This window comes from Megascapheus bottae, unplaced genomic scaffold (assembly GCF_031878675.1).
Source record: "Megascapheus bottae isolate mThoBot1 unplaced genomic scaffold, mThoBot2.hap1 HAP1_SCAFFOLD_58, whole genome shotgun sequence".
NCBI classification, from domain to species: Eukaryota; Metazoa; Chordata; class Mammalia; order Rodentia; family Geomyidae; genus Megascapheus; species Megascapheus bottae.
In genome coordinates this window covers 755,870-779,668 of record NW_028327477.1, presented here as the reverse complement: position 1 = coordinate 779,668, position 23,799 = coordinate 755,870, and the positions used below count along the sequence as shown (strand labels likewise).

Genomic DNA, 23,799 nt, shown 5'->3' with positions numbered 1-23,799 from the left:
TCTTTGTCTTTCTCTCTTCCTCCCTTCCCCCTCCCTTTCTTTTTCTTTTTTGTCAGTCCTGGGGCTTGAACTCAGCGCCTGGGCACTGTCCTTGGGCTTTCTCAAGGCCAGTGCTCTACTGTTTGAACCACAGCACCACTTCCAGCTTTTTCTGTGTATGTGGTACCAAGGGATCAAACTCAGGACTTTGTGCATGTTAGGCAAGTACTCTACCACTAGGCTATGCTCCCAGCCTTCTTTTTACCAAGTTCTGGGATTGAACTCAAAGCTTCATGTTCTTGCATAACTTTTTTTTCCCACTCAACACTCCTTCTCTCTCACTTAAACCATACCAGTTCTGGCTTTTTGCTTGTCAATTGGAGATACATGTTTCATGGACTCTTCTGCCTGGCTTGCCTTTGAACTGTGATCCTCAGATCTCGGCCTCCTTGAAGAGCTAGGATTATAGACTTGAACCACTAGTGCCTAGCCTCACAGATATTTTCATGAATACTTGGAGAACTCTGAATGGCCCAAGTGTAGTTTTCTTTCTGGCTGTCCATTATAATAGCCCAGGAGTTCAGTATAAAACAAGTCTAAACAACCACCATCATCAAAACAGTAACTGCCACAGCCTGTATTTCATCTCTGTCATTAGCTAACTCTAAGGCACTGGATTGAGCTTTAGTGGCTTAAAATTTTCCTTTGATCATTCTAAAGCCCATTCAGGTTATTCTGAGACAAGATATTCGTGTGTGTGTGTGTGACCTTGGGAAGCAAAAGAACACGGTCCAGACCAGTTTTCCGTGGGTAGGACCTGCGGGCACGCTGTCCCCCGCAGTACCGGTGGTTCCGTGAGTAACGGGGTGGCAGAACAGCCCACCTGACCTGGGAGAGGAAACCAGCGGCGCACAGCACTCCAGCAACCTTTCCGGGGTGTCCGGGGACCGGAGGTGGGGCGGGCGCGTCCTGCAGGGCGGGCCGGGCGCGGTCAGCGGAGCCCGCAGGCCGCCGGGGTGGGGCCGGGCCCCAGTCTGCGCGGGGTGACTATCCTCGGGCGGGGTCACCGGGCCGGGCGGGGCGCCGGGCTGGGATCGGAGATTCCGGTCTTGCGGTGACCGCGCGCGGCTCCGGGCGGAACCACCCTGCTCCACGCGCAGCCCCTCCGGACCCGGGCGCCGCCTCTCGGGACCCCGGCGACGCCCCGCCAGGCCCGGGCCCCGCCCCTCCGGGCCCCCGCGCCGCCCCTGCCTCGCCCCCGGAGCCAGTTCCCGCGGCGCGTCCTGGTGAGGACGTGCGGTGTAGCAGATCCCCCCGCGGGCGGCGGCCAGGTCTGAGCGGTGAGCGGTCGGGGCTCGGGCCCAGCCTTTAGTGCGGACATCCCGGCCTGTCGCTGGCCCGGACAAGGCGCCGGTTGGCTGTAAGTGAGCTGTGGTTCAAGTTCACCAGATGGAGCTGGAGTGGAGGATGTGCTGGGAGCGGGGCCAGGAGGGTGGTGCGGGCCGGGGAGGTGCGGCGGGGTCGGGGAGGTGGGGCGGGGCCGGGGAGGTGGTGCGGGGTCGGGGAGGTGATGCGGAGCCAGGGAGTGGTGCGGGACTGGGAGGGTGGAGCGGGCCGGGCTGGGTGGTGCATGGTCGGGAGGTGGTGCGGGGCCGGGCTGGGTGGTGCGTGGTCAGGGAGGTGGTGCGGGGCTGGGCTGGGTACAGCTTCAGGGGAGTGGATGAGCTGGCTGGTGTTGCATTCCGTGGTGGGTGCACAGTTCAGGACCAGGTCGCCCAGAGTCCACAGGTGCTTCTCACCCACGTGGGGGGCGAGTTCAACACCCCCCTTCATGCTAGCAGGTCCCCCCCTCACAAGGATTTTGCAACCCTTCTCTGCCTCTCCTTCTCCCCGTCTTCTTAGTTACTCAGTAGACTGAGATCTGAGGACAGTGGTTTGAAGGCAGCTCAAGGCATCAAAGTCTGTAAGATTCACCTGCAGTAAACTCCCTCCTCCCCTCAAAAAAGCTGAAGTGGTTGAATTAAAAAGCCTTAGGGCTAGGAATGTGGCCTAGTGATAGAGTGCTTTCCTAACATGCATTAAGTCCTGGTTTCAATTCCTCCATACCATATACACAGAAAAAGTTGGAAGTGGGGCTGTGGCTCAAAGGGTAGAGTGGTAGCCTTGAGCTGAAAAGCTCAGTGACAGCGTCCAGCAGCAGAGTTCAAGCCCCATGACCCACAGAAAAGCAAGCAAGCAAGCTTGCTCAAGGACAGGGCTGTGAATTCGGCCTAGAGGTAGCATGCTTGCCAAGCATTCACAAAAACCTGGGTTTGATTCCTTGGTACCACATACATAGAAAAAGCCGAAGTGGTGTTGTGGCTCAAATGGTAGGGTTCTAGCCTTGAGAAAACCCAAGGACTGTGCTCAGTCCCTGAGCTCAAGCCCAGGACTGGCAAAACAACAAAAAACAAAAAGCCAGGCAGCACGATGGCTCACTCCTGTAATCCTCACTACTCAGGAGGCTGAGATCTGAGGATGATGGTTCAAAGCCAGTCCAGGCACAAAAAGACCTGAATCTCTTATCTCCAGTTAACCTCTAGAAAATAGCAAGTGGGGCTTGGTTCAAGATTGGGCAGTAGTCTTGAGCTTTAGAGCTCAGGGACAGCGCCCAGGCCCCATTCAAGCCCCATTACCCACAAAAAAAAAAAAAAAAACTCAAGGACGGTGCCCAGGTTCTGAGTTCAAGCTTCAGGACTGGCAAAAAAAAAAGTATAAAATGCAAACCAAATAAAAAACAGAAAGTGAAACTTCCAAGTTTTTCTATGCCATAAAAGGAAACACTGATACCTGCTCTTCCTTCCTATCCTCCACCCTTCCTCTTTTTTTTTTTTTTTTGGTCAGTTGTGGGTCTTGAACTTGGGGCTTGGGTTCTGTCCCTGAGCTCTTCAGCTCAAGGCTAGCACTCTACCACTTGAGCCACAGCATCACTTTTGTGTTTTTCGTGTAATGTTAATTGGAGATTAGAGTCTCACAGACTTCTGTGCCTGGGCTGGCTTTGAATCCTGTTCCTCAGATCTCAGGTTCTTGAGTAGCTAGGTTTACAGGTGTGAGCCACCAGTGACAAACTCTCTTCCTTTCTTCCTCTTTCACAGATTTACTTCAGTCACAAGTCACAGCTCCACTTCTGGCCTTTTGGTGGTTAATTGGAGATAAGAGTTTTCTGTCTAGGTTGGATTTTAACTGAGTTTCTCATATCTCAGTCTCCTGATTAGCCAGGTTTATTGTTGCTAGCCATTGGGGTTCAGCTCTTTATTGGGATTTGAGTTTGCCCATAGAAAGATTAGCCTGCAGCTTATTGTTCAAAAGTTACTGCTCATTGTAATTGAGTGTCAGCACAGGCTAATTAGTTTGGTGATTGTCCAGTGGTCATGCACATGGTTTCCAAAGATGTTCCTTCTTGTGCACAAGCATCCTGCCTTGAGGTTTGCACACAAACAATGCTTTAACTAGGGAATTGCTGAATTACTCATAGTTGTATGTAATTTCCTGACTTCCTGGTTTGGCCTGGGCTTGTGAGAACTTAACTGTTCAGAAAGCTCAGGGTGTGGTAGAAGAAACAGAGTAACTCCAACAGGCAATAGTGTCAGGGTCTGGGAGCATGGCCTAGTAGTAGTGCTTGCCTAGCAGGCACAAAGCCCTGGGTTCATTCCTTGGTATCACATACAGAGAAAAAGCCAGAAATGGTGCTGTGGCTCAAGTGGTAGAGTGCTAGCCTTGAGAAAGTCTAAGGAAAGTGCCCAGGCCCAGAGTTGCCTAGAGTCCCAGAAGTGGAAAAAAAAAACAAAACAAAAAACTGACATGAAGTATTGGACAAAATGATCAATGTGTCTACATATACTACTGAGTAGGATCTGCTTCACAGGTCAGTGGGCAAACGGTTAGAATGAGATGGGGATTTCAAGGCTTTTCTACCAGCTTTCACTATCCATCCCATAGCCATCACTTCCAGTCAAGAACCAGTATTTTAAGCTAAGTAGCCTTCAGAAGTTTTTGAAGAAAGCCAGGCAACTGTGATTATAACCCACATTATCAGGGATGTCGTCTTCACTAAGCCAGTGGGAAGCTAATAATATGTTGCTCAGCTGTGTGACTTTCAAAAGTGATAGCCTTGAAGAGATAAACCAAGAGAAGATGCTAAGGTTTCAGTCTGCCAGGTAATCTGACATCTGGGTGGATGCTAGGTAGGTACCAAGGGCTTGTTATGGAATAAGATCTTTCCATGGTGACAGTTCGTGGTTTTCCATTTGTAGAGTCACCTCAAACCTCATTAGTTTTAGTTTAGTTTTGTCATAAGGGGCTTCAAGCTTGGTGTTTTTGGCAAAGCAATTGGAAATGTTATTTATTTATCTATTGTGTCATTGATTTTATTTGTTTATTTTGCTCAACCTTGAGGCTTGAACTCAGCCTTTGTTTTTGTCTTTCTCAAAGCTAAACCCTCTACCCTTTTGAGCCATTGCCCACTTCTGGTTCTCTGGTTGTTAATTAGTCTCACAGACTTTCCTATCCTGGCTGGGCTGGAACTGTGGATCCTCAGATCTCAGCCTCTTGAATAGCAAGGATTGCAAGCATGAGCCCCCAGTACCTGGTTGAAAGTATAATTTGAATCAGAATTTCAAGTAAGGCCCAAAGTATAGTTGCATTTTCATCTCCTTGTACTAGACCTTAGCTCTGCCACCCCCACCATCTCTTTTCCAGTCTGGTTTCTAGGCAGGAATCATGAAGGGTCCATTCCTCCTTCACGACAACATGCTAAGATCCCACTGGTGTGTGTGTGGGTGTACATGCATGTGCACGCCTATGGCAATACTGAATTAAAGGACCAGGAAACTGTACCTAAGCTTTTTCTTCCCAAGGCTAGCTCTCTATCACTTGCACCCCAGCTCCACTTTAAGCTTTTTGCTGGTTAAAAATGGAGGTAAGAATCTTTTAGATTGGTATGCCTTTGAACTGAGACTCTTAGACCTCAGTTTCCTGAGTAGCTAATATTACAAGCACGAGATGCGAGTGCTCAGAAAAATCAAGACTTTAAAGGTGGGGGGGGGCAGTGGATATTTGTTTTTCCTGAGCAGCATATTCTCAGCTTGCAAATGGACAGGTAGGCAGGGCTCTTGTTACTACCTCATTCTCGCTTGCACAAGAGGGTTCTTACACTACTGGCCCTATTCTACCTGGACTATGAACTCAGAGAGTACCAGGTAGCCTCTGGGGATAGGTGAGTTCACTGGGTGTGTTAATCAGTTCACGGTTGTCATCCCTTGAGGCTCCAGTTGGCCTAAGAGGTGACATCTTTCTTCTCTTTCCTCTGGTTTTTATATTTCTTAAAAGCCCCCACTGGTAAAGCCAGACCATCATCCCTACCTCCTCCAGTGCACGTAGTCACGCTTCGTCCTTTTTCAACCAAGATTTCAGAAGTCTTCAACTGTCCTTGCCTGTGAAGTTGTTAAATAAAGCCTGTCTGGGGCTGGGAATGTGGCTTAGTGGTAGAGTGTTTGCCTAGCATGCATGAAGCCCTGGGTTCCATACCTCAGTACCACATACACAGAAAAAGCCCAAAATGGTACTCTGGCTCAAGTGGTAGAAGGTTAGCCTTGAACAAGAGAAGCTCAGGGACAGTGCCCAGGTCCTGAGTTCAAACCCCAGGACTGGCAAGATAATAATAATAATAATAAAAATAATAAAGTATGGCTAAGCACAGGGCTGAGATAAAGGGAGGAAGGTCAGAAGGAGAAGCCTTCAAGTCCTATGAATACCAGGGGAAGGAGGAAGTAGACTCAGGAAAGCACCAGCAGCCTTGAGGCCAGGACCAAGAAATTAGCTTCTCTGACCACCTGTCTGTCTTGGGGATCCCTTCGGACTATCACTCTCCAGAGTTCCCAAACCCTTCTTTTCTCAGTGAATAGAAATTGACAGAGATGGCTCAACACCAGCACAGGCAGTTTGGGGGGAACACCAGCCAAAGCTAGTGATGCCCTCTCTCACTCACAGATTAGGAGATGTGTAGTGATCGATGAGAATGCTGGTTGTATCTGGTGGAGAGTGGTAGGAAAGTAACTGACAGAGGTAATGTGCAAAATGGCGGGGCCACAGATTAGAGGTAGGGAGGAAACTAGCAAGAGAGCAGGTGGTGTTTGCTCAAGGCCCTCACCTGTTAAAATGCTAGTAAATTTTGGTCTGGCGCTAGCTGCATGACGGGTTTCGAAGGTAGGGCAGGGAGTAGCGAGAAATCAGCTCAGAGATCAGAGATCACTAACAGAGACCAGTTTGTGTAGCCCAAGTCTCAGCCATAGGAGTGGCAGGACATAGAGACACCCAGTCCATCTGACCATGTGGACTGCATAGTTCCTAATGGTTCCTGGGAGCCAGAGTCTCTGTGCATCTGATCAGTGGGTAATGGAGAAAGCTTGAAGGTACAACCTTGGTCACTTTCTTTTCTTTTTTGCAAGTTATGGGCCTTGAACTCAGAGCCTGAGCATTGTCCTTGGGCTTTCTCAAGGCTAGGGCTCTACCACTGGAACCATAGCACCATTTCTAGCCTTTTTCTATATTATGTGGTACTGAGGAATCGAACCCTGGTCTTCGTGCATGCTAGACAAGCACTCTACCACTAGGCCAAACTCCAGGTTGGGACACTTTCTTGAGGGTCAGCACAGGGCCTCTGCCCCCACCCACTGCCTCCAGTACCCTCCTTCCCTCAACAGTAGCAAAAGCTGCTTCTTTTGCTCTTCTGAGTGATCATAAATGGTCTTTCTCTGCGCTGTGCTTGGCTGTTGTTCCCTGATGTTACAGGATGAAGGGCTGTGCTTCTAGAAGTTATTCTCAGGCTGGGGATGTAGTCCAGAGAGAGAACAGCTGCCTAGCAGGGTGAGGCCTGGGCTCAATCCTCAGCACTGCCGCAACAACAATTACAACAAACTCTGCTTTTGAAAGTTCCCCTGGCAGGGTTTTAATGGCTGACATGTTCAGAGAAGTGTTTTACAAGTGCCAGGAGTATCAAGAACCAGATGAAGATAGGCAAGTAGTGATTGCTAGGGAAATTTTCCTCTGGACCCAAACAACTATCATTTCTCTGGTTTTCAGAATTTACTGAAAATGGCCAACATAATATGATTCATAACTATTAAAAATCAAACTCACTCAAAAGGACTTTCTGACGTTAAGACAGCGGTGAGATACAAGGGGTGAACTGGATTATGGGACTATTGGCTGAGATCCAGGAACAAAGCTTTGGCCTACAATGAGTGATCTTGTCTTTTCTCTTCTCTTCTATCTTCCTTTTTTTTCCTTTCTGTCTTTATTTCTTTCCCTCTTTCTCTTCTTCCTTCCCTTTTCCTCCTTCCGGTATTAGAGCTGGAACTCAAGGACTCAGTATAGTCTTCCTTAGCTTTTCCCCTCAAGGCTGGCGTGTATTATTTGAGCCACAGGTCCATTTTAGGATTTTTAGTGATTAATTGGAGATAAAAGTTTCGCGGACCTTCTTTCCCCGAGCTGGCTTTCAATCACAGCCCACACAGGTCTCAGCCTCCTGTGTAGCTAGAATTACAGGTGTGAGCCACTGGTGTCCAACTGTATCAATGTTTTAGGTATTAGCTTGGCTGCACACAATCCTGGTGGCTTAACTATTCTGTGCAATGCTTTTCTTTCAGGTTTTCCTGGGAGAGATGGCGGCTGCAAAAGTTGAAGAAAAGAAACTTGAAAATCATCACAAGTAGGATTGATCCTTGTTGGCTGGACATATGGAGGGTCTTTAAGATTGCAATGCTTTAAGCCATTTGCTTCACTGAGAACTTGACCTATGGTAACTTCTTGAAGTCAAATGACAGAGGCTAAGGGATTAAGGAACTGGAGGCCGAAGACCTCTAGCTTGGATCTTGGCACCTCTGCCCTCCACTTTCAGGACTTGTGCTCTCAGAAGATGAGGCGTTCAGTGCCTAAATATGTGTGTTCTGCTATGAGTAGCCACTTTACTGAAACAACCCTCTCCCTCCCCCCGAGGTAGCTAGTATTACAGGTGTGAACTTCTTCACACTGGGCTTTGAGCATGCTATGGATGTGCTGTATGCTGGCCCATACTCCTAGACTCCCTACCTAGACCTGAGTCTATTGACCTTTTTACTTTTCTTCCTTCTCTAGTTGTCCATCACTTCTGATGGGTGTGTGAGGTGGCGCACTGCCCTGCTTCTGGGGCTTAAATAGGAGATTCTCAGTGAATATTTGTTAAATGAGTATAGAGATAAATTCCCTGAAATTGTGTATAGATGGGGAAAATTTTGTCTCTTGCCTCATCATCTTGAAATCCTTCCAAAAGTATTTGACAGCTGGGCACCCAAGGCTCACATCTGTAATTGTAGATAATCAAGAAATTACTAGCCCAGGCAGAAAAGTCTATGAGACTCTTATCTCCATTAAGCAGCAAAAAGGCAGAAGTGGAGGTGTGGCTTAACTGGTAGAATGCCAGCCTTGAGCAGAAAAAGGCTGGTGAGAGGGCCTAAGCCCTGGGTTCAAGCTCCAGTACTGGAACACACACATAAAACAGTATGTGAGAGCCTAGTACAATTCCTTATGGTAAGGGTCAAAATTGCATAGTTATAAACTGTGGTGATCTCATAGTTACACTGTTTCCTTCTGTGCTTGCAGTGAAGAAAGGTTTTCTGTTTTGAAAGATGTGGCTGAGTTGTCTTCATGGCATCCTGTTGCACCATTTCCGGGCACGTCCATCAACTGTTTGGTTTTGGATTTTGTTCCTGAAATTCTGAGAGAAACTAGAGTACCACCTCCATATCAAAGCCAGTTGTCATGAAAAGAACTATTCTCTGCACAGGTTGTTTTATAATGGTCAGCATTTCAGAATTCTCTAGAGATCAAAAAAGCTTTCTGGACTGGTCCTAACAACATATACTTTTGGACTTGGGCCCTTAAAAACAAATGTTCCATTCCCTTACCCCTTATTAAAATGAGTTTGGAGTGGTCACTGTGGGTATTTTAATCCATCAGCTCATGCTGCAGTATCTCTTCACACTTATCTGGGAGCAGTCGCCAACCCTGCATGCTTTGTATAAATCTTTAGTCTCTTTAGTTCTGTTTGTTTGCCAGAGTTGGGGCCTGCACTTGGTGGCTTGTACCCTCACTTAGCTTTTTCACTCAAGGTTAGTGCTCTATTATTTGAACCATACTTCTGCTTCTGACTTTTTGCTGGTTAATTGTGGATAAGAGTTTCTCAGTTTTATCTGCCCTGGCTGACTTGAAACTGTAATAGTCAGATCTCAAGAACTGTAATTACCGGTGTGAGCCACTGGGTCCCACTGTCTCTCTAGTTTTTTATACTTTCTATTCTGTAGCTGCCTCGACAATGTTAACATGGTTGAATTAATCTGGACACCACTCTGGTGGGTGAGGGTCAGAAGGGAAACTTGAGAAATAGGAGAGAAAGCAACTCGATGTAGGCAGAAGGAGCAAGAAGGGCCCTTAGCGTTTGCTGTTAATGCTGACTGAAATAACCCAAGAATAGATGAAATAGTCTAGAAAACTGAGCAGAGCCAATTCAATGTTGTTTTGCATATTTGCAGATAAAATAAACTGTAGCCTTGACCTCTGATGCCAATACTAGGGCTTGCACTCAGGGCCTGGGTTCTGCCCCTTTAGCTTTTTCTCAAGGCTGGCATCCTATTATTTGAGCCACCTCTTCACTGGATGTTTACTGTTAATTGGTGATGAGAGTTTCATGGACTTTCCTGTTCAGGCTGGCTTTAATCTGTAATCCTAAATTCTCAGCTTCCTGAGTAGCTAGGATTCCAGCCCTGAGCAGAGCACCCACCTTTTGCATTGTTGTGGTTGTGATAAAATGTACGTAGGGGATAACAAGCATCCTCGGGAGAGAAGGAGCTGGATCTCTGAGGAAAGTCACTTTGTGTAATAGTCCAGGTACTCCTTGACTTAGGACTGGGTTACACTCCCACAAACGTAGTGCAGACTGAAAATATCATAAACTGCAGTTCTGTCTAAGTTAACAAACAGCAGATTGTTCAGTGTCATAGAGTTCCCCTTGTGATGGTGTCCTTGACCAAGAGCTGTGGAGGCTGCATAGCCTTGCTAGGAAGGGTTGCAGTCTGTATAATTGCCTTCAGAAAAGATCCAAGTTCAAATTCAAAGTATTGCTTTACTGAATGCCTAGCACTTTCACACCACTGTCTAGTGAAACCGAGTCTGGATTATTTATTTCCAATCACAGGCAGCAGAGACATTTGCTCTCTACTTTTTCTTTTCTCATGAGTGGTCTTTAGTTCTACGTATAAAGTTAGATGGAGGAGTATAAAGAAAACTCTCATTCTTCTGCGTTCAGAGACTAAGTTTCAGAGACTCTGGTAATCAGAAGACAGGCATTGTTGATGAAGCCATGTCAACTCTGGTTCTCAGGGAGCTTGACAGGCTGGTAATGGAATTGCCTCCACCTGAGGTACCTGGTTTTGTAACTAGAATTCATCAGCACATGATTACATAGTCATTGTTTGTGTTGCTTTCCTGAGTGGATAGCTGACTGGAATGATTTGTGGCAGAAACTTAATGGCCGGTAAAGGTATAAGCCACATAAAAGTTTGTCAGCTCTTATTAAAGCAATGCATTGTAAGCCACAGCGATAAAAAGTAAATGAAGAGACATCTTCTCTCACCATTCCCAGTCGACTGAGAAGTGCTAGCAATAAGACAAGAAAAAGGAGTTAGAGCTATGTGAACTAGAAAGGTTATCCTTTGGGTGGTAGGGGTGATTTTTTTTTCTATTCCTGTTTGCTAATGGTAGCACCAAAATATCATCAGGTTTATGTATTAAATGCACTTGATTTGGATAGCAACCAGCTATATACAGCAACTGTGTATGGATGATTCAACACTGTGATGTCTGTCGTGTGGTGGGATCTTCTGAACTTTTGCTGGTTTCCTTTGAACAGGGGCTGTCAGAGCAAAGAGGAGTTAAAAGAGGGAGGAGATGGGCTAGTGGAGACCTTGACAGCTGAGGAGTGTCTTATCGCTGGGTTCTGATTGTGCCTTACAAGGAACAATAATAATCAGCCAATATCACCACAATCTCTAAACTCAATTTCTTGTTTCTAACAGTGACAGTGACTGCCTCATTCAGCTTTCCAATCCAAACCTAGCAACCATGAAGGAAGATGTTCTGTACCATTTCAGCCTCAGCACCAGCTATGTTTGGCGATGTAAAGGTAAAAATCCAGGCTTTAATTCTAGGAATTTGCTGTACAGTAACCTCCTATGTGATGCAGACAGGCCTGCTTAGGGTAGTAGAGAGGGGGCAGGCACCTGTCATTATGTGTTTATTAGATTTTTACAAATTTCCAAGTATATGAACTAACAGGTAAAGGAAACTAAGTAGTGTTGCATTGACTTGCTTGATCTTTTATATCTTTGGTAACTGTACAGACAGGAAATTTCCTGAATCAAGCCGAAAGACTTACACAGCAGGGCCAGTTACTTTGGGGTTCTCAGAAGCATTGCTTGAGCCAGGAGTGTAGAGCCAACCTAGGGAACATTAGGATACTGTCATCTCAAATATAAATGAATGAATGAAAGTAACATGCCTGGTACTGATGCCTCATGCCTATAATCCTGGCTACTCAGGAGGCTGAGATCTAAGGATTGAGGTTCAAAGGCAGTCTGGGAAGGAAACTCTGTGAGATTCTTATCGCCAATTAACCACTAGAAAACTGAAGTGGGGCTGTGACTCAAGAGGTAGGTTGGTAGCCTTGAGCTGAGGAGCTCAGGGACAGCGCCTAAGTCCAGAGTTCAAGCCCCACACAATCAACAACAACAACAAAAATTCCAGGAAAAGCAGGGATAGTTATTTAGACAATTTGTATTACAATGATAATTTAAGATATATATTCATATTTTGTTAATTTAATGATCTCTCAGGACTTACATCGCAAAGTATAGCATTGAGTCTATATTTTTCTACAAAATCTTAAGTTCATTACAGTTGATTTAGTCTAATAGGCTTAAAAATATTCTTAAATTTATTTATTTGTTGGGGGGAGTTCTGTGGCTTGAAACTCAGGGCTTTGTGCTCTTGCTTGTATTTTCCACTCAAGACTGAGGCTCTACCATTTGAGCCACAGTTTCATGTATAGCCTTTTTTCTGGATAATTGGAGATGATAAATCTCACAGACTTTTCTGCCTGCGTTGGCTTCAAACTTCTGTCATCAGATGTCAGCCTTATAAGTAGGAAAGAGTACAGGTATGAACTACCAGCACCCAGCTAAGTTTATTTTTACTTGACACATGAAGACAGTATGTATTTATGGGGTACAGTGTAGTACTACAGTATAATTCTACAATGTATAATGATTGGATCAAGGTAGTATATCTGTAACTTTTTTTTAAATTGTTTTTTGGTTTGGGAACATTCACAATCTTGTCTTCTAGCTACTGGGAAATGAACATTGAATTGTGGTTAGCCATGAATACTTTCCTGCTCACGTAGAACTTTGCAAATCTCTAGTCCCCATGGGGAAAGCTGACTTAATGCATGGAATGGCAAATCAGAAGAATGACAAGCCATCCAACTTATAGTTGCATCCAGAGGTGCTGACCCAGGGCTAGGTCACTTGTAACGTTGAGTACTGTTCCAGGTACCGTGTTGGTGTCCAACTCCAGGAAACTTTCCAGGTGCTCTAATTAGTGTTTTGTTTTCTGTTCACTATTGGGGCTTGAACTCAGGGGCTTGTGCTCTGTTTTGCTGAAGGCCGATGTTGTATTATTTGAGTCACAGCACTGCTTCTAGATCTTCGTTGTTTAAAGAGTCTCTTGGATTTTTCTGCCTAAGGCTGGCTTCAAACCGCAGTCCTCAGGTCTCATCCTCTTTGAGGGTCTAGGATTACAGGCATGAGCCATTGGCACATGGCTTCTGGGTCTTCATTCATTAACATCATCTATAATGATTACATTCCAGCCTGTGGAGATCTCATGTTTAAAGAATAATCCCTTTCTTTTATCTTCAGATTCTCTAAAACTACTGCTCTCTCTTTTTATTACACACATATGTATATATGTGTGTTTGTCTGTGTATATATATATTTTTTTTAAAGCATATCCCATCTTATTTATTTATTTATTTATTTATTTTGCCAGTCCTGGGCTTGAGCTCAGGGCATGAACCCTGTCCTTGGTCTTTCTCAGGGCTAGAGCTCTACCACTCGAGCCTCAGCACCACTTCCAGCTTTTTTCTATGTATGTGGTACCGAGGAATTGAACCCGGGTCTTCGTGCATGCTAGGCAAGCACTCTACCACTAGGCCAAACTCCCGGCCCCTATATATATATATATATTTTTTAAATGTTTTCTTGCTCGATACATCACAAGTTGAAGCTTTTACTTCTCTGATGGAGCCACCCACAGTAACCTAAACCTCCCCAACTCTTTCCGTGAATTGGCCTTTTGGCACTCAGGTGACCAGTGGCTCATTTTGCAGATGTGGTATGGGACCCTAGTCACAGGAAGAGTTGGAGGTGAGTGAAGACTTCCCATTCTCAGCCCAATCCCAGGCTTTCTGCAGTCTTTGGCATGGTGCAGGAGGCCAAGCACACATGGTGCCTGGAATTGCCTTCACAAAGGCAGCAGAGGCCTGGATCTCTGCATGTGGAGAGCTAGTTGTATTGTTTTGTGTTACCCCATAATGAGCAATGAGTCCCAGACCAGAGCTTCTGAATCTCACCAGGAAATTCAGTAAAGCCAGTTATCCCTCCTTTCTCCTCAATATGGTAGGTGAGGCAGAACCATGGAATTTGCATTTTGATGAGGTTCTTGAATAAGCCAGATATTCCTGGTGAGGAGTCTTGGTCTTGAAGACCTCTGCTGACAGCAGTGTGCTGAGGGGGGTCCTTGTTCTCTGGTTGCAGTTTGTGTGTGTTGGTGGAAGCCCCTCCAGGATGAGTGCCTTCATCATGTATGTGGCCACAGAGCTGGGCCTTGACCATCCAGGAGAAGACTTTCCCAACATTTGTGCAGGGACTGACCGCTACGCCATATACAAAGTTGGACCAGTGCTGTCTGTGAGTGTGAGTACTGGCTGTGTCCTTGGGCTGGGTCTCTAGGCTCTGGGGTCCCAGCCCCCACCCTCTGTACCCACAGACATCTGGCACCCTAACACCTGCTGACTGTTAGTAGTGGGAGCCAGGTGAGCTGGGTGCAGCTGGGGTGGGGCTGGGGGGGATAGATGAGACCAGGATTGTGACTTTAAGATTCTGTCTCCTGGAGCACCTAAGCATACAGATACAAATACTATGCAAATACTGCACAGCTGTGCACATAGTGCTTGTGTGATAGGGGCTGGGGCAGGCAGCCTGGGAGCCCAGCAAAACAAAGGAGAAACTGCCTTGCATGGACCAGGGGGTAAGGGGAGCTAAGGTACCAGGTCTCCAGTCTTCTCTTCCATCACACAGTGAGTGAGTGAGTGACTTACTTCATAACAACTGTGTGTGTGTGTGTGTGTGTGTGTGTGTGTGTGTGTGTGTGTGTGTTTATGTGTATGTGTTGGGGTGGGAAGACAGTACTAGGTCTTAAACTTGGAGCCTGTGTCCCTTAGCTTTTCTGTTCAAGGCTAACACTCTACAGCTTGATCCATAGTTTCACTCTTTTATAGAGCTTCCTGCTCTGACTAACTTTGAACTGTGATCTCAGCCTCCTGAGTAGTTCATGTTACAGGTATAAACCACTACTACCCAGCTGAGACAATTTTTTTTTGCCAGCCCTGGGGCTTGAACTCTGGAATTGGGCACTGTTCCGGAGCTTTTTTGACCTCAGGGCCTGAGCACTTGGGCTTTCTCAAGGCTAGAGCTCTACGACTTGAGCCACAGCACCGTTTCTGGCTTTTCTTTTTTTTTTTTTTTGCCAGTCTTGGGCTTGGGCTCAGGGCCTGAGCACTGTCCTTGGGCTTTCTCAAGGCTAGCATTCTACCACTTGAGCCTCAGCACCACTTCTGGCTTTTTTCTATGTATGTGGTACCGAGGAATCAAACACGGGTCTTCATGCATGCTAGGCAAGCACTCTACCACTAGGCCAAACTCCCGGCCCCTGGCTTTTTTTTTTTTAATGTATATATGGTACTGAGGAATTGAACCCCAGTCTTTGTGCATGCTAGGCAAGTACTCTATCACCAGGCTAAACTCCCAGCCCCCTGGCTGGAATTCTTAAAAGGGGACCTTTTCCCTTAGGGCTCTGCTACACAGCCTCTGGGAGTAGCTAGGTCATTCTACAGGAAGGAGATGGTCATCTTTGAAAGATGGGAGAGAGGATGTACAGAGACCTCAAGGTGCGAAAATGGCAGATGTGAATTCAGTACCAGTTCTTTTTACTATATGATACATAACCTAGGCACAGAAATAGCTGACCAAAAAAATAGAGTAATTAAAGCAATATACTGTAGCAAAAATCATGTGAAGCCGGGCACAGTGTCTCAAGTCTGTATGTAGTCCTTGCTTCTTGGAGATGGGGAGCGATGTATCACAGTTCAAGTTCAGACCAGTCTTGCTGACCTCTCCCCGGCCTCCCGCTCCACATCCCCAGTTTTGAAGACTACATATCTACCAGTAGTAGCCAAGTATGGTGGTGAGCAGTTGGTCATACCTGTAAGGCCAGGAAGCCCAATAGGAGGATCACAGTGCAGGCTGGGTCAGGCATATGGCAAGACCTATAACCAATGGCTAGTGAAATGACTTAACAAGTATAGTTTCTGCTTAGCTATGCAAGACCCCTAGTTCAATCCATAGTACTGCCCCCTCAAAAAGTTATGTGAATATGGCCTTAATTTGATCTCTTGCTTATCTGCTATATATTTGGTGATATGGAACTGGTCCTTCTTGTTGACTATGAACACAGAGCTTATCTTCTGTTGAAGGATGACATGTATGTGTGTGTGTGTGTGTGTGTGCGTGTGTGTGTGTGTGTGTGTGTGTGTGTGTGTGTGTGTGTGTGTGTGTGTGAGATAGTATCTCACTAAGTAGCCCAGGCTCCTGCCTCTGCCTCCAGGGTGCTGAGATTACTGGTGTTTTGCATCTTGTCTGGTCAAGGAGTGACGTGTGTGTGTGTATACACTAAGGTACCACCCTGGACTCAGCTTTGGCATTTTTCTCTGGTTTTAGCATGGCATGGGCATTCCCTCCATCTCCATCATGCGGCATGAGCTCATCAAGCTGCTCTACCATGCCAGGTGTTCCAATGTCACCATCATAGGAATCATCACTTCTGGGGCTCAGGTAAGGACGATGGAGGGGGCCTTAGCTCTGGGGAGGTCACAGAGCTCCCTGTAGTGGCATCATTGATCTACCCAGCATCGAGTCCCACCTTGGCTTTGTTGAAGAGTTTATTAATGGAGCATGGATAGGAATCTTCTGTCATGTTTGTCTAGCCTTTCCTCTTGGCTGGTGTGCAGAGATTGGTACCAGAAAGGACACACTCCTTGCACACACAGAAGTGTGTCTTGTGGAGCTCACACTTGGTGCCTTATTTGCCTGGTTCCTTTTTTTCATGTTCTACACAGTGTCTCTTGAGTACCACTGCTGCATTTATTCACCCTTGGTCCCTCATCTGGTTCCCCTTTTATTTTCTCCAGTCCTCCACACATTTCCCTTGCTTTTCCCTTTTCCTGCAAGATTTGGAACCCAATGAAAAAGCCACAGAACAACCCAAGAAAGAAAGACAGACGGTTACAAACTAAGGGAAAGATCCTTCAATGAGCCCCCAAAACTTGCCAAGTAGACATGGGGAGTGTATATCTATAATTCTTGCTACTCAGGATTCTGAGATCTGAAGACTTCATGTGAAGCCAATGCAACAGGAAAGTCCATGTGACTCATACCTCCAATTAAACAGCACAAGACTGGAAGTAGAGCTTGGCCAGAGTGGTAGAGAGCTAGCCTTGAGTGAAAAATTTCAGGGACAGCATCCAGGCCTTGAGTTCAGGCCTTATACTCCTCTCTCTCTCTCTCTCTCTCTCTCTCTCTCTCTCTCTCTCTCTCTCTCTCTCTCTCTCACACACACACACACACACACAAACACACACACACACGCAGAGTTCACATTATTTAGTGTTTTTGTTTTCCTTTTAAAAACAAAAGAAGGTAGCCAGGCACTGGAGGCTTATGCATGTAATCCTAGATACTTAAGAGGCTTGGATCTGAGGCTTGTAGTTTGAAGCCAGCCCAGATAACAAAGTCCATTAGACACTTATGTCCAATAAACTACCCAGAGAAAGCTGCAAGTGGCACTGTGGCTCAAGTGGTAGAGAGTGGTAGAGTACTTTCCTTGAGCATAAAGGGACCCAGGGACAGCATCCAGGCTCTGAGTTCAAGCCTCAGGAATGGTAAAACAATAACAGCAACAAAGAAGATGAAGGATTTAATGAAAAAGCAAATTGCTGAAGATGCTGTATTGTGTCTCTGATCACAGATCAGACACACTGGGTAAGATATAAAGAGAAGCTTTCGAGTTGATCTCATGGTTATGGCCCAGTCTTGAGAGGTGGCATTTGATAATGCCGTCCTGCTGGCAGAGGCACAACATGGCACAGGACCCTCCAATAGTGAGAGACTTGGTGTTAGAGCGATAGAAACTGACTTACTTCAGTCTTGTCCCACCATACCTTATATGAGGTACAGGTGGTGTAGTTAGTTATGCTTTGTTCTTTAGGCAAATGTATTTTTTATTTTATATTTATTTTTGATTTCATTGTATAGAGGGATTAAAGTTATATTCTCCAGGTGCTTTACTTGTCACACATTGATATGCCTTCTCATGTTTTTGTCCCCATTTCCTTCCCCCACCTCCTCACCTCATTTTTCCCCTGCTATTTCAGATAAACAAGTAAACATCTATATAATGCACCAGGTACCAAAGTCGGATAATAGAACAATAAGAGATTAACCAAAGGGCAACACAAGAGAGAAAACCATAATATATAAATAATAACAGTCACTTACATTTAAGCTCTTGAGAAAAACATATTTTTTAAAAAGAATATCTGTATATGTTTAACAATCTTAATTCCACCTGTGACCCAATGAATTCTCACATGTGAAACTTGGGCAGAAATGTCTGTAGGACTCTTGATTTTCAATTAACCAGCAAAAAAGAGGAAGTGTGGGTGTGGATCGAGTGACAGAGTACCAGTTTCGAGTGAAGGGGGCAAGTGAGAGCAAAAAGCAAAAATGGGGCCAGGTGCTGGTGGCTCTTTCCTGTGATCCTATAATTCTAGCTACTCAGGGGGCTGAGATCTGAGGATCACAGTTCAAAGGCAGCTGGGGCACGAAAGACCATGAGAGGCTCTTATTTCTAATCAACCACCAGAAAACCAGAAGTGGTGCTGTGGATGAAGTGGTAGAGTGCTAGCCTTGACAGAAGAGCTCAAGGACACCATCCAGGTGCAGAATTCAAGCCTCAGGATCCACAAAAAAAAGACAATCAAACCAGGCACAATGGCTATAGTCCTATCTCCTCAAGAAGCTGAGATCTGAGGATCATGGTTCAAAGCTACCGGGGCACTAAGGCTGTGAGACTCGATGGAAAGTAGAAGGTCTTGGCACTCATTCAATGTTTTTAATGTTTCATATCATATGTGGACTTGTTTTAATGATTCAGGGGAAATAACTGGCATATCCCTGGATCTTGAGAAAGGTTTCTGGAATTATATCTCCTCTCACCATGATATTAAAATCAAAATTGAGTGCTGGGTGTTGGTGGCTCATATCCATAATTCTAGTGACTCAGAAGGCTGAGATCCTGAGGATGACATTTGATGCCAGCTTGGACACAAATGTGTGTAAGACTCTTTATTTTCAATTAACCAGCCAAAAGGGGGATGTGTGGGTGTGGATCAAGTGGCAGAGTATGAATTTTGAGTGGAAGAGTCAAGTGAGAGCTTGAGTTCAAGTGCGACTTTGAGCACAAAAGATGAAAACAGACAATAATTTGAGGAAGAGCTCTATTTGAATTGCTAGAAAAACCGAAGTCCTCATGGCTTATAAATAATAGACATTTATTTCTCACTTCTGGAGGCTGGACCCTAGGAGAATCAGCATCTGATGAAGATCCAATGCCTTCTTTATGGGCTTTTCTCTGCTATGACCATACAATTGGAGGGGCAATTCAGGGCTGGGTTCTCTGGTCTTCATTTTGTTTTGTGTCAGTACTAGGGTTAATAAAGAACTAAAGCAAGAACTAAGCAGTGATGATTCCCCACATGGTGGAGTGCCAGGAAATGAAGAAAATATTAAAAGGTGAAAGATTTACAAAATCTAAAGAGAAACCAGAGTAAATTCAATTTTATTACTGTTGCTGGTCATGGGATTTTAACTCTTGGCCTGGGCCCTGAGCTCTTCAGCTCAAGGTTATCGCCCGTGAGCCACAGTGCCACTCCCCAATGAAGAAAATAGTAAGGATTAGAAGACATACTTCTGAGAAGATGTTCAAAGATTCCTGGGTATTTCCAACACTCTTTTTAGAGCTTTGGTATGTTTTCTTCAGGGTTTGCACGTAAATTGATCATTTAAAAGAGCATTCATTCATTCATTCAATTACTTTTGTTCTGGTACTGGAGCTTGAACTCGGGCCTTGAACTCTCACTTGGCTTTTTATTTTCTTCAGGATGGCAATCTACTACTTGAGCCCCACCTCCACTTGTAGTTTGTTATCTGCCCCAGCTGGCTTTGCATGATGATCATCCTATCTCATTCTCCTAAGTTGTTAGGATTGCGAGTTGTGATGGATCCTGGTGTTTTCTCCCTGATCTGTGCTGTGCCCTGCCTGAGCCTCCAGCACAGCTGTGAACATCTGCTTCTTCACCAGGTCTGGAGCCTGGCGCCGTGGTCATTACCAGGCAGGCAGTGGATGCCTGCTTCCAGCCAGAGTTTGAGCAGCTTGTCCTGGGGAAACGGGTCATTCGAAGTACCAACCTGGATGAGCAGCTGGTGCAGGAGCTAATGAAGTGTGCTGCAGACCTGAGCGAGTTCAATACTGTGGTGGGAAACACCATGTGCACTTTGGACTTCTATGAAGGTGCGTGGTGTGTGTGGGGGGGTGTGAAATCTAGACTCAAGAGCCCCTCCTTGCCCTGATTCTGCTTCTAAGGATGTCCAGGGTGGGCTTTCAGCACCTTGCCTGTCACCCCATCTCAGCCTTTTCCTGGTGGTGATAGCAGTGGCTAGGAGCCATGCTAGGAACAGGCTGCTGGGGAGCCGCCCCTGCATCCATGCTGGGTGTGGGCAGAGCGCCCCCATGTGGTCACAGCTGACAATACAGAGTCCCCATGTCTGTGCTGCAGGACAAGGCCGCCTGGATGGTGCCCTCTGCTCCTACCTTCACGCTGGACACGCAGCTGGCATCAGAAACATCGAGATGGAATCTTCAGTGTTTGCAGCCATGTGCAGTATGTGTGGCCTACGAGGTAAGCAGACACAGGATGGCCTCTGGGCATCCTTCTTCCTCCATCTCTGCTCTCCTGGCCAATCCTGATGTCCAGGCCACCACTTCCTACCCCACCACAACCTATGCTTTTGGCTTTTATCACTGGGCTCACAGGTCAGTGTCACACCCAGCTGATACCCTTGCACCCTTGGGGAAAACGCTGTGTGATCTAGACAGCATCGTTGGTTTCCCCGTAGTCTCCACATAGCGCAGTGAATGTCCGATGGAAAGGGGATCATACAGCTTCGATACTGGCTTGCTGGCCAGTAAGGTGCCGTGAGCCTGCCAATGGCTTGGCTTTCAGTGCTCTCTGGCCTTTGAATGTGGAGTTCTTCTAGAACAGCTTCCCTCCCAGAATTCCCTTGGTCAAATCACCTTAGCCTTCTAGGCTGTACAGAACAGGTGAGAGCCTGCCTTGGAATTGGCTCAGGCACGAACTTATTTCCTTGTGATAGGCTAAGGTATGAACTCAGAGTTTCATGCCTTATCTTGCCAGGTAGGGGCACTGCCAAGTGAGCCATGCTCCCGTCCTTTTTCTTGCTGTATGTATATTTCAGATAGAGTCTGGAGTTTGGCCAGGCCACTTTGCATTGCCATCTCTACCTATCTTGTAACTGGGAGTGTAGCCGTGAAACCCCACAACTTGTTGGTTGAGATGGGATCTTGTAACTGTACCCTGTTGGCTCTGAACCATTTTTCTCCTCATCTCCATCTCCCAAGTAGCTAGGATGACAGGTGTAAGCCACTGCCCCAGGCCTAGTGGGACTTTTCTGTTAGAAGTGAGTAAAGAGGTGGATGAGACCTAGGGCAAGGTGCTGTTTGTAAGGGCAGAGCTTCTAGAGTTCCTGAGCCAACCATGCTGCTTTCCCTGCTTGCTTCATCCCCCATCCTCTCCTGAGTCAGAGTGGACAGAGCAGACTTGCCTAGGGCATGCACAGGCTGAGGCTCCCTGCTCCCTGCTTGGTCTGATTCTTGTGAATGAAGCTAGAGATCTGGCACTTGGGGTTGACATGGTCTTTGTGTTTGGCAGGTGCAGTGGTGTGTGTCACCCTCCTGGACCGCCTGCAGGGGGACCAGATCAGCAGCCCTCAGGAGGTGCTTGCAGAGTACCAGCAGAGGCCACAGCGGCTGGTGAGCTACTTCATCAAGAAGAGTCTGGGAAAAGCCTGAGGCTCAGAGACAAGCTGTCCCCAGGTCTGTCCATCCAAACGGATGTGCAAAGTCTCCTTTTGTGTGATTTGGAGTGTGGGCTGGTGGCCCATGCTTTAGGAGGCTGAGATCACATTCTACCCTCAGAGCAGACATCCAAGACCCTACTCAACTTGGTTTTTCATGGAGACAAGGTCTCACTACAGTTTTTTTCCAGGCTCCCTCAAAGTGTGATCCTTCAGGTCTCCAAATCCCTCATTCTCTGGTTCCAAATTACTGTCTCCGTACATGGGATTACCTGACTGTTCAATTTCTATTTCATATCCTACTTTGATTAATGATTATGGTATGTAACATAAAGAAAATGATTTACATGTCACATGGATGGCTTTATGTACTCATTTATTCCCCACTGATGACTTGCTCCATAGATTACATGAGATATTAGACACGAATGAACAGGATTTCCTTTCCCTTCTTCCCTGTAGAGCAGTTGCATTCAATTCATGATCTCCCAGTGAAATAGGAGACAGAGACCCAAATGTTATGGAAGGCAATCGTCTTAAATTCTTGCGTCCCAGACACAAGACCTCTCAGCTCTCATGTCTGGCCTCAAGAAAGAAGTTCATGTGTGGGGTCCTATTGAAAGATGGGTGGACATCTGACAAGGGCTGGAAGGTCACTTTGTGAACAGGAAGATGTATGAGCAGCAATCACGGGACAATGACAGCCAGAGTGCAGAGAGGGCCACCCCAGTACCAAGAGCGAGAGCATGGTCGTCTAAGATACATCCTCTGTGGGCAGGCTGAATATACTCTCCCAGACTATGCAAGAATAAAATGCACCTGCTAGCTTGTGTCTGGTGCCTCTTTCACATGTGTCACTCTAACAACTCAGGAGGCTGACTCAGTTGTGAGGATCTTGGTTTCCAGCCAGCCTGGGCAGGTGAGACATTTCCAATTAGCCACCAAGAAAACCCGGAAATTTGAGCTGTGTTTCAAAAAAAAAGGAACAGTGCCTAGGCTCTGAGTTCAAGGCTAAGACCAGCACATACAAACACACACACACATACACACACACACACACACACACACACACACACACACACACACCTCAAACAAAGACTAGATCCTTGATTCACTCATACTGATAATGGGGGAACAAGGATACAACGTGGAGGTAAGGCAACTTGTCTGGGCTTTAGTACACTATGTGCAGACGGCAGAGCCACAGTGTGAATGGGAAGGAAGGGCTGTGCAGGAAGTTCCCTCAGCCTTTGCAACACTTCCCTCCTTGGCCTGACAAATGAATGGGTCATCAGCTAAAGCACTTCAGCTCCTGGAAAGGTGTGTGAGCTGGCAGGGACACACAAGATGAAGACACCAATGGCCACCTCACCAGAGTATAGGGAAGACCTCAAGAAAGGTGTGAAAGGTTGGTAGGGACTGTAGCCCACAGTAGCATCTCCTAGATGAAGACAGCAGCATTTGCATCCTGGCCTGCTTGCCGTGTCCTTATTCAGAAGCTCTGCTACATTTCCCCCTTTATTTGTATCTCCAGGATCTTTAGCTTCTACTGATAGAACTATTAAGGGAATGCATCTCCTTATCCCCTGCAGCACACAAATCAAAACAAAAACCAGTAGCTTTATTTCCTATATGAATATTTTCAGATAGGATATTTTCCAAGAGGAAAAAAAAGTCTTAAGCCAAATCAGTGCCTATCCTGAGAAAATGAATATGTGGAGTTGAGGAACTCTTTTATTCTACACCTGGGCTCTAATTAGAAATAAAGTTTGTCCTGAATGTGGTAACCTGAGAATGTTCATTGGCAGCTAAGGGTCCAGATGGCACTCTTTTAATATAAATATAAGATTATGTTCAGAATCAAAGATTGGCAAGGCTTTGTCTTTCTTGTGATTTGATTTCTGTTCCCTTTAAATACAAAGTCATTTTTATTTAACTCTCGAGGAAAATTTGCATCCGTAGACAAAATACATTGTCTTCAGTGAGGATCTAGAAAGGATCTAGAATGAAAGAGGCTGGTTGTGTTCTGTGACCAGGCAGTAGGAGTTGCTAATGTAAGGTTAATCCAGTAGGCAAGATGCAGAGAAGCCACTTTCTCTTTGTCCTATTTTTTGTCAGTCCTGGGGCTTGAACTCAGGGC

The 23,799-nt window shown here is 46.1% G+C and overlaps 1 protein-coding gene and 1 pseudogene across 1 annotated transcript in view; both read left to right on the top strand.

The window, feature by feature from the left end:
* The window catches only part of LOC150039796 (uncharacterized), an 89,894-nt gene that overhangs the window by 41,594 nt on the left and 24,501 nt on the right, over positions 1-23,799 (top strand). The window lies entirely within an intron of this gene.
* On the top strand, positions 1,838-22,012 carry LOC150039798 (uridine phosphorylase 1-like; annotated as a pseudogene).